General features: G+C 36.0%; 1 pseudogene; it reads left to right on the top strand.

The window, feature by feature from the left end:
* The first annotated feature begins 7,293 nt into the window (after window positions 1–7,293).
* LOC125112357 (peptidyl-prolyl cis-trans isomerase A-like) lies at window positions 7,294–7,735 on the top strand (annotated as a pseudogene).
* Window positions 7,736–11,910: the final 4,175 nt, after the last annotated feature.

Here is an 11,910-nt window from a genome sequence, read left to right as displayed (position 1 = left end):
AATTTATTCATGAATCAATAGTGATTACTACATTTAAGAGTGAAAATTCTGGGAGTTCCTGGTATGTTACAGTGGGTTAAGAATCTGACTGCAATGGTCAGGTCACTGTAGAGGTGAGGGTTTAATCCCCAGACTGGTAAAGTAGGTTAAAGGATCCAGTGTTGCTGCAGCAGCAGTGTAGCTCAGATTCAGTCCTCAGCCTGGGAACTTCCATATGTCATGGGTACAACCATTAAAACAAAAACAAAAACAAAACCCTCAAGACAAAAAGAAACAAAAAACTATTATAGCATGAGTTAGATAACTTCTGTAAAGGACCATAAAGTAAATATTTTAGGCTTTAATAGTTGTATATCCCTGTCAAAATTACTCAACTCTTCCATTGTAGTGGAAAGCAGGCATGGGCAATCCATAAACTGATGGGCCCTGAATATGTTCCAATATTACTTTACTTATAAAAACAAATGGTGGGCCAGATTTGACCCATAGGGTCATAGTTTGCTACCCCTGCTCCGGAAAGATAATTTGATAAAAAATTTATTGGAATATGGTTGGCTAACAATGTTTTGTTAGTTTCAGGTGTATAGCAAAGTGAATCAGTTATATGTATACATATATCCATTCTTTTTCAGATTCTATTCTCAAATAGATTATTATACAGTATTGACTAGATTTTTCTGTGCTATACAGTAGATCCTTATTAGTTATCTATTTTATATATAGTGTGTATATGTTAATCCCAATCTACTAATTTATCCCTCCCTCAACATTACCCTCTTGGTGGCCATGAGTTTGATTTTGAAATCTGTGAGTCTGTTTCTGTTTTCGATTAAGTTCTTTGGTATCATTAGATTTCATATATAAGTGATATCATAGAGTATTTGTCTTTCTCAGTCCATTTTACTTCACTTAGTATGACAATCTCTAAGTATCCATGTTGCTGCAAATGGCATTATTTCATTCTTTTCTATGGCTGAGTAATAGTCCATTGTAAATATGTACCATAACTTTTTTATCCATTCCTCTGTTAATGGACATTTCTCTTGCGTCCATGTCTTGGCTATGGTAAACAGTGCTTCAACGTACATTGAGCTGCATGCATATTTTCAAATCATGATTTTTCTCTCCAGATAGATGCCCAGGAGTGGGATTGCTGGATCATATGGTAGTTCTATTTTTAGCTTTTAAAGGAACCTCCATACCATTCCAGAATGATAATTAGAACAAATTTGTCTAATCCATGTATACCTCAGAGCCTTACACCTCCACTCAAATGATTTTCACAGCTGCTTATAACCATGTTTCCTATTTGGACCAAAAAAGCATTCATCATTTCACTGCTTTTCAGGGCTGGGAACTAACAAACAAGCAATAACAAAACAAACACAAACAGGCTCAAATGTAGCAAATGTTGAGGTTGGATTCATATAGGAATAAATATATTTTATATTTTAGTCATATTCTATGATACAATTTCATGTAGGCACTTCAAGTGCCTGATATTCGGTCATTTGAGAGGCAGTCAGAAGCACTGAATATAGCCCCTGTGGAAATGCTATGATCGTTTTATATAAACATAGCCATGAAACAAGGAGAATATCTATATGAACTGTGTACTTGAGAATTTTATCCTCCCTAAAATAATTTCAATCACTATTTTGAAATACTCCGTGTGCCCCAATGGTTACCTTTTGCCCTTAGCACTTCTGAATCTCTTAACTTAAACTCAACAGCATTTTTCCCAAGTATGGTATCATCATACTAGCTGAAAATGAAAACAATTCCCAAAATAACTTCAAGTTCATTGTGCAGGTGAGAAAATACATCCACCCACACATCAACCAGTGCCAAAGTGTCTGAGTGAAAAAATTAAAATCTGGAAAGGGAGCAACGAAGCCTCAATTCAAAAATACGCCACAATATATTTAGCACTACTTACTATTACAAACACCATTATTTAAAGCATTCTATGGGACAGAGCTTTCTTCACAAAAATTATATCAGAAAAGTTCTTTTTTTAGAGTATGTAAAGAACAGATAGATTCGTGCACCCTTCTTTATCCAGTAAATTATTTCCAGGGGTTTACAAATAGGGCCTGTAGCAATCATGATTCTACTTTGTCTTACATCAGCCTTCTACACTGTGACAATAACTGCTTAAATCTTTTTTTAAAGAGTTTAATTCTTATGCTAAAAAGAGCTCTTTTGATGATCTCATGAGACCAACTTCTGGCCAAGAGTTAGATACAGTCTCTACTATTTCCTTTCCTTGCCATGTCCCTCTACTTGTTTCCAGAAAAATCTATAATATGTAATGATTTAGAATTAATACCCCAATTCCCTAGATCTTTTAATGAATTCACTTACACTTGGGGATCTGACCAAGGCATCTGTTCATGAATAGTGGAATGATTACCAAGTCCTGATGGGGAAGGCACGGTGCCATCTTTTCCTGAAATACATCCCAACTGAGAAATCAACTGCCTCAAGCCTGGATTTGTGTGTGTGTGTCATTTTTTTCCTCATTAACTATAAAAGTCTTTAGACGTTTCCTTCCAAGCTATCTCCCTATACCATATTATACCTGTTACAAGGCAAAGTAAAAGATTCCAGGATGTGAAATTTCCCTTATGCAGCTACACCATGACTTTGAGAATTTAGCTTCCAAATCAATTAATAGCCATTGCTACTCCAAATTTCAGAAATAATTTGTTAATTACATTGGGCTTAACTGACACCTCCACATTCTCCATCTGCCAAAGATTCAACATAAGATGAATCATAGTCTAATTCTTGCAGTCCCTCTAGTTAAAGGAGTTGATATCAGAGGGCTATATATAATCTAGATTTTGGTTTATGCCTCACTTATCAAATACTTCAAGCATTCAAGTTCAAGTGGATTTAGTTCTTTCATTTTATATACTTAAAAACTAATTAAATCCCTTCATGAATGAGCTATAATCTCCACAGCACATGTTTTCCGACTCCCATTGCCTCAAGAAAACCAGCTGGGGAGGAATCATGGCCACTAACCTAACTCCCCTCTCAAAATCAGAGTCAGGCTGAGCTGTTGACTATGAGATGGGAGATGAGGTCCTGTTAGGACCTTGACAATCAGTGGAGCTTCTGTCATTGTATGTCTGGCATGAATTTAAATTGTTGACCTGATAGCATAAGGCTGAGATTTTCACCCCTATTTTCCAGGCTGCTTCAAAGCTCTCTTGCCAACGGTATTATATGGTCCTGCTTGCTAAGCATGGAGGCAAGCAGCCAGTGTGATTTCCCACAGCGAATAAATTTTCTAAATCTCACAAATTTATGACCCTGAGTTTAGATGTTTGTTCAAGAGCTTACCCCATTTGTCCTGGGCATAACACTGCTATTTCAAAACTCATGGTGGAAAAGCACAGATGAAAAGAGACTATCAATGGTGTTCTTCGAGTACTGTTTGACACTGGTTAATCTGTACCCTCATCCATAGGAATTTTTTTTTGAAAAACAGAATGTGAACACTGCTACTATGCAAATCAAGTGAAGAAAATATCTCTGTCTTTTAGAAACATAAAATCAATAATATACAAGAGTGAGAAAGAAAGAGATATATTGAATTACTGCCACTAATCTGTAGCTCTGTCTTTGACATCCATCACCATGTAGGTCATGTCCTTAGTCAAAATTTTCGCTATTGATGAACCATTGCTGAGACCTCCAGTTCACATAATTCCAGACTGTCCTGAACACACACCTTAAGAACGCAATAGCTGATAGGACTCTTGATGTGCCCTTTTAACCCTTTTAACATTTTGGTTGTACAGTGCTGTGTACAACCAAAATGTATAAAATATAATGAGTGAATGAAATACATCTAACTTTTGCATGAGCTTACAGATTTTGGCTGGTTTCCCAGGAACCCACCCACACCTACAATATTTAAAACTCTTGGGCTAATGCCCAATGTAGGCCTTGGTCTTCAATCAACAGCATATGTGTAATAATTAAGAGAAAGGATTAATGTTTGATAAGCACCTCTTCTACAGCAGGACTCTGGCTAGTTGTCCTAAGAACACATTCTCCATTCATCGTCACCACAAATGAACAAAGTATTATGACTCTTATTTTACAGAAACTCAGCTTGAAAGAAAATTTGTCCAAAGGGCAGAATCCTAGGACCAGAACCAAGATGCTCAGATGCTTTCTCCTATATCTACTCACCCATCAAGGTCTATGGACCTAAACTTTCATTGAAAGGGTGGATACAGTCTGAGTTGATGATGCCTACCATTTGACTAACTCATTTCCCTGATGTCTAGATTGTGTTACCCCATATGTCAACCACTAAGCACATGTGGCTATTAAAATTAATTAAAATCACATAAATTAATTTCAGAAGTGCTCCATAGGCACTTATTAGGACAGCACAGATATAGAACATTCCTATCATCATAGGAACTTAACACTAGCTTAGAAGAAAAGTCTTGGTTTTCTAGGACTCTAAGTCAAAAATCTGAATTCCAACCACCTTAGATGAGAGAGGAAAGGTAATTTATAGTAAGCTTGTTCAATACTCTGATAGGGAATGGGAGGTTTTGCATTTAATCTATTAATTAAAATGTATTTTTCATTTATAGGTGTTGCTGGCCATTTACTAAGTCAGAGGTACAAGTGGTTCTCCTTGCTGGTGATAAGGGAAAAGGGATGTACCATAATTTGTGCTCAAGCCCTTGTCTTTGTCCCTTACTCCCAACCTGAGAGTAAGCTGACTAGTTTTGTGTCCAGAGGAAAATCAAACTATTTCATCCTCTCGAAGATCAAAATCAAAATACCTCAACTAAAGGGCTGGCCCCAGGTCATCAAACTGACCTGTATTTATCTCTCAGATTCCAAGGAGGTAAACACTAAAGCTTCCTATATTGTAATAAATACAGAGAACTGCAAACAGACATTGATGCATTCATACCACTTAATTTTCTTTTTTCAAGAGGTTTTAAAAGGTGCACTGGCCACCTTCAGATCATTTTCATTTCACATTAAGAAAAAAAAATCCAAAAGTGTTTTATTAAAATTTTTCACCACATATATTACACTCCAATTTCTATTTTTTAAGTGAAAAGGATTGATTAAATCAGCAGGTAGCAACTGAATCGTGTTTAAGACACAGTGTGACTGAAGCAGATTATTTTTTCCTATGTATTTTTTAAATCCTGAGCAAGGCTTGCTTTCTGCTCCTTTTATTTAGTGGTACTCAAATGTTACAGCTTTAACCAAGGGTTTTGTTGGTCATTTCATTCCCTAGTATGGAAAGTGTAAAAAAAAATAATTAAAAATGCCTCAAATTACTTGGCTTAATAAAAATTGAAAGGTAGTGTTGATATAAGAGAAACAAATTGTTTTAGATGTGAAGAATGGAAGGGATAAAGCCAGCTTCACTGCAGTACTGTTGGGCAGATCTAAAGCCTTGTTGTAACTTGTAGAAAAGTTAAAAAAAATGCATTCATAGTAATAATACCTTACATATCTACAGTGCTATTCATCTACACTTAGTCTAAGGCTTTTTACATTCTATATATAGATCCGACTTCAACCTCCACAGAAATCCAGCTACCTTTGGGGTGGAACCAAATATCTTCTCTCTGCTAGCAATATTACACAACAGTTTTCAGGAGGGAAAATGAAGAATAATTCCTCCTGTTGAAACTGCAGGAGGAATTTCTGAGTGGGAAGAATGTAATTTCTAACTTAGAATTGGCACTGACACTAGGACTTAACACCCCAATTCATACAGAAAGTGGGTGTGGAAACTTCAAAGAACATTAGGGGTCACTGCCAATAGTTTTATTTTTCAAATGATTAATTATAGCATTTATGAAAATGAAAGCTATTTCCCAATATGATTTCTTGCTTTTACCTGTTAGGCTTGAGAGGACCATAGGTTTTTTTTTTTTTTTTTCCTTTTTTTAAGGGAAAACAATTATAGGAAAACACCTACACTTTTAACCGTGCAGAATGGTCAACAAGGGTAACATGTATTAAGCTGTGCTAGGCATTGGCAGGGTGATATATATTTTCATACGTAATTAATTATTTTGTATGTTTATGATTTTCAGATAAATACAAAAATTAAATGTAAAAAATACTAATGAAATCTACTGAAAAATATAGTAGAGATTTATGCTTTGAGATGTCCTATATCTAATCTCCTGTAGAAAGGATTTATCAATAGAAGTTACTTATCAGAGAATAAGCATGGAAAAGAGGGGCTAGGGATGAAAAGAATAGGAAAAGGGAGGAAAGAACATTTTCAGTTACTCAAAAGTAAAAAATAAACTAACATGGAAAACAGCAAAAACCTTCATCTTCCAAACTAAAGAATGACCAAAATACTCTTTTCTCTCCAATTTACTCTCAAAATAGTTTTCTCTCAAATTAATCCTTCTCAAGGCCAGCAAAGAAAAGGGCTCAGAGATTTATATAATTTAGACCAAGAGTTATGTATTTGAACTGTATTTTGGAATGGAAATTTTGAAGACTGGCTCAGCCACAAAGTAAGAATAAAAACTAAATAAAACTTTTAGAGTTCCTGTTGTGGCTCAGCAGTGATGAACCCAACTAGTACTCATGGAGACGTGGGTTTGATCTCTGGCCTTGCTCAGAGGGTTAAGGATCTGGTGTTGCCAAGAGCTCCAGTGCAGGTCACAGACATGGCTCAGATCCTGCATTGATGTGGCTGTGGTGTAGGCCAGAAGCTGTAGCTCCGATTAGACCCTTAGCCTGGGAACTTCCACATGCAGCGCACGCAGCCCTTAAAAAAAAAGAGCATTCCATCCATTTTTGATCTGTGATTTAGTCATTACAACACAAAACCCTCATTCTCTCAAATTTCTTTTTTCATATAAATTACTATACAAATATCTACCTACTAACATACAGACTTGCCGCTCCCTGGCGAATTTGTTTAAAGCCTTCAGAGGAGAAACGTGATCTTCAAAAATTTCCTAGTTTAGTGTTCCATATTATTATGGTTTTCATTCACTCATCAATTAATTTCATAATTACTCACTAAAATAGCACCCCCCATTTGTATTAAGTACAACTATCTCCAGATATTGCCAAAATACTCCCAGTTGAGAATCACTGACCTATTTAAGAGGTCCATTTCTTTGAAGTGTTATTAAGGGGATGTATGTTTGAGTAGAATTATAAAAGAGCATCTCAAAAGAAAAAACCAAGAATTAAGAGCTAGGATACCAGACCTTGCAGATACCATGGTCAAGAATTCTCCTCTACTGCCCAGCCATGGTCAACCCCATCATGTTCTTTGACATCGCCTTGGACCACAAGACCTTGGGCTGCATCTCCCTCCAGCTGTTTGAAGACAAAGTTCCAACAAGAGCAGAAAACTTTTGTGCTCTGAGCCCTGGGGGACAAAAGATTTGGATATAAATGTTCCTGCTTTCACAGAATAATTCTGGAATTTATGTGCTGGGGTGGTGATTTCACTTGCCACAATAGCACTGGTGGCAAATCCATCTATGAGGAGAAATTTGATGAGAATTTCATCCTGAAGTATATGGGTCCTGGCATCTTGTCCATGGCAAATGATGGCCCCAACACAAAGGGTTCCCAGTTTTTCATTTACATGGCCAAGACTGAGTGGCTAGATGGCAAGCATGTGGTCTTTGGCAAGGTGAAAGAGGGCATGAATACTGTGGAAACCATAGAGCGCTTTGGGACCTGAAACTGCAAGACCAGCAAAAAGATAACCATTGCTGACTGTGGACAAATCCAATAAATTTGACTTGTTTTATCTTAACCATGAGACCATTCCTTCTATAGCTCAAGAGAGCACTCCTTCACCTCCATCTTCTTCAAACACCCTATAATCTTCAGGCTTGCACTGCAGTTCTTTGGGTTCCGTATTTTCCTTATCCCCCTTTAAGTTTATCTGGACTGCAAAGTTTATGATTGTGAAATAAAAACTAAACAACAACAACAAAAAGACAGCATACCAAAGTTAAAAGAAAGTAAAAAGAAATATCTGGATTAAAATGAAATCTCAGATAAATTTTCTTACTTTTTATTATTTTCAGACACCAAAGTAGAGAAAATAAGATATATTATTATTATTATATTATTATTATATACTTGTTAGTGAGATTGAAAATTATTTTTATCTTATTTAGATTTTCTTTTTTTCTCTCTCTCTTTTTTTTTGTCTTTCTGTCTTTTCTAGGGCCACACCCACAGCACATGGAGGTTCCCAGGCTAGGGGTCTAATCGGAGCTGTTGCTGCCAGCCTACACCAGAGACACAGCAACTCGGGATCTGAGCTGCATCTGCAACCTACACCACAGCTCACAGCAATGCCAGATCTTTAACCCACTGAGAGAGGCCAGGGATCAAACCTGCAACCTAATGGTTCTTAGTCACATTCATTAACCACTGAGCCATAACGGGAACTCCTTATTTGGATTTTCTATATGTGTTTCATCTGTCACTTTTTTAAAAATAAATCTTAAGTATCACAATATTTTATCCCTAAATATTCAATATGTATTCCTAAAACATGAGGACATTTTCACACATAATCACAATACCAGGATTACTCCTAACAAAATTATCAATAATTCCTTAACATTATCTAATAAAATACATGCTTGTATTTCCCCAGTTGTCCCTAGAATGTCTTTTTTTATAGTTGTTTCATTTGATTCAGCATCCAGACAGTATCAGCCAAATGATTCAGTTGTTAAAATATCTTCTAAATATCCTTTCCCCATCTCTTTTTCTTCCCAAAGCTATTGACTTGAAGGAACAGGATCTGTTTCCTCTGATTTCTTTTTTAAAATGTTCCACATTCTGGATTTGTCCAATTTCTTCTCTGTGGTGCCACTAAACTTGTTTCTCTCTCCCCCTTACTTCCCACAATCTGCCCACTACATCCAAATACTTGGTTATATTCAAGTGTAATCGAGTTCATGTATAATAGGTATTCTATATTGTCCCCCATCAGATATACATATAATCTGGCTGTCTCCTTTAGTAATACTAAAATTCGTCAGTGGGTACATATGGTTCTACAGTGAATTTTCATTCTGCCCCTTAAAGTTATCTGCAGTGGGGTTCGTTGGCAGTTGGTAAAAAACCAGTTGTCCATCAATCTTTCATTTCACAGTTTGGGAATCTGTTGATAACCACTGCCTGAATTATTTCATTAAGGATTGCAAATTGTTGATTTTTAAACATTGTCTCATTTACTCTACATTTATTAGCTGGAATTCTTCCTCTTTAAGAAGAATCCTTCCCTCACTCTTTTTTTCACCCACCAGTCTTTATTTGGTTACCCTGAAATCCAGTTAGTAAGAGAAAGGAAGAATAAACACTTTGCTCTCAAGTATTCAGAGTAATGAATCAGCTTCTACATCCTCTAAACACAACCACGTTCTTTTTTGAAAAGTGCTTGGCTTTCTCATAAAACAGATTCTTCAAGGAGCCTCAAGTTACTTTTAGAAAAGAAGGGTATTTAGAAACCATAATCTGAGTAGTTAGTTCTCATGATAACTGGTGCTTTCTAGGGCACAAAACTAGCCAATATTTCTCTTTTTAAAATAAGTCATTCTGATATTTCCAATTCAAATAATTATTACAGGATTTTTTCTTAAATTCTCTGATTTTATAATTGAATCTTTTTTCTTGTGCTGAAAATACCGATTTCCAACAAAATTAGCATAATTATTTACCCTATGATATAAAAAATATAGTCCAAAAACAATAATACCAGTAATAGTGAAGTTTAAAATATTTTTTAGTCCTTACATTTTTGAACTTAGAATGTATCCAATTAAGGTTACATGATCAAAAGCCCATTCTAGAATTACTTGATATAATGTTTTCTCTGAGTTGTTATATCATCAGCACTTGATAGAGATTTCCTTATTTCAGCTTAACTTCATAAGGCTTTTTTTTTTTTACCTTGGCTTTCATTTTATTTTTACTAACATAAAAAATTATAACCAAAGTTATAACTACTGAGCAAAGTATATTCAGAGATATCTCAGTTCCATTACTCTATTCCCTCTTTTGCCATTGTTAACCATTTTTATTAATGTTAAGTTAAATGTAATGTTTACTCTTACAAATATAAGCAAAGGCCCTATATATTGCATTTTATGCCTTTGAAAATCAAAAGTAGATATATTACACTTTTCAGCACTTTGCTTTTTTCACTGTGAGAAATACAAAATTTAGTCATCCAGACCTTCCTTTGGAAAAGGACTTTTTGCTTAGCTGCCGAAAATGGCATAAGCAAATGGTCTTCAGCTATTGGCCCCTTCAGGGCTGCTTCAGCCATAGAGAGCTGCCTTAACCACATCCAGTGACTGAGGAAGAAGCCATAAAGTCCAGCCATTTAGGTCCAGTGGAGGACACGCTGATGGACCATGTCAACTCGAGAGATCCTTGTGAGATAGCCTAAGGTTTTTTTGCCTTTCACTGCAATGGAACTTCTCTCTCTCTGCCCAATCTTTTCCTGCATTGTTGGGTGTTGGTAGCAGGGGCACCACTACAAACATCCTGCACACTAAACTCCATCTTGGAATCTTCTTCTCAGGGGCTATCAGATCTAGCAAATAAAAATTAATGATGCCGAAATAAATTTGGATTTCAAATAAGCAATTTTTTTTTTTTTTTGCTTTTTAGGTGTGCACTTGCGGCACGTGAAAGTTCCCAGGCTAGGGGTCGAAATGGAGCTACAGCTGCTGGCCTATACCACAGACACAGCAATGCGGGATCCAAGCCACATCTGCGACCTACACCACAGCTCACAGCAACACCAGATCCTTAATCCACTGAGCGAGGCCCGGGATTAACCCGCATCCTCACAGATCCTAGTCAGGTTCGTTAACCACTGAGCCATGAAGGGAATTCCAACAACAAAATTTTTGTTAGTGTAAGTATTTCCCTTGCAATATTTGGGACATATTTATCCTAATGAATACAAAATTCACTTAAAATATTCAACAGATCACTCTGAACTTGGGTATATATCTTTTATTTCCTTTTGCTACCTTTTTTTTTTTTTTTTTTTAACAGCCACACCTGAGGCATATGGAATTTCTTAGGCTAGGAGTTGCATTGGAGCTGCAGCTGAGGCCTAGGCAAGAGCAACACCAGATCCGAGTCTGAACCACATCTGTGACCTATGCTACAGCTTGCAGCAACACTGGATCCTTAACCTACTGAGTAAGGCCAGGGATTGAACCCATATCCTCAAAGAGACTATGTGGGGTTCTTAACCTGCTGAGCCACAATGGAAACTCCTCCTCATAGTATGAGAATCTACTCATAGATATTTAGGATACTTACAATTTTTGCATTACATACAGTGTGATAATGAATAACCTTATGCATACATTATTTCATACTTTACTGATGTATTTTGAGGAAGGTTCTTCGAAATTTATTTATGAACTAGTGCATGTGTAATTTTCTGAGATACAGCCAATTTCCCTTGATAAGGATTACCAGCACGTATGATGGGAAAGATAGAGGGAAAAAATATTAGCAATGCTTCTCTTCAGATCCGGAGGTAATCGATTAGCCTAATTACAGATTGTTTTTATTCTCCATGCACTGCACATTTTAAAATACTACAATTGTTTTAAAGTGTGATACACTATAGTTTGAATTTTAAAATTGAAAAACTTTCCAAAAAATGAAAGAAATAGCATAATCAAGTCAGAAATTAATAGAACACTAGAAGCAGGGAGAAGGTGTAAGTATTATTCTCTTAAAATCTCAATAGTGTTATGTAGGAATAATTTCTAAGAGCATTTGGCTACAGATATTAGGAACTTTCAAACTATTTGAATATTTTAATCTTTTATGCTTTTGAAATTTTTTCTAAGAAAATAC

Source organism: Phacochoerus africanus, chromosome 1 (genome assembly GCF_016906955.1).
Source record: "Phacochoerus africanus isolate WHEZ1 chromosome 1, ROS_Pafr_v1, whole genome shotgun sequence".
NCBI lineage: Eukaryota > Metazoa > Chordata > Mammalia > Artiodactyla > Suidae > Phacochoerus > Phacochoerus africanus.
Note: the sequence above shows the minus strand (reverse complement) of the source record. Positions and strands in the feature narration are given on the sequence as shown.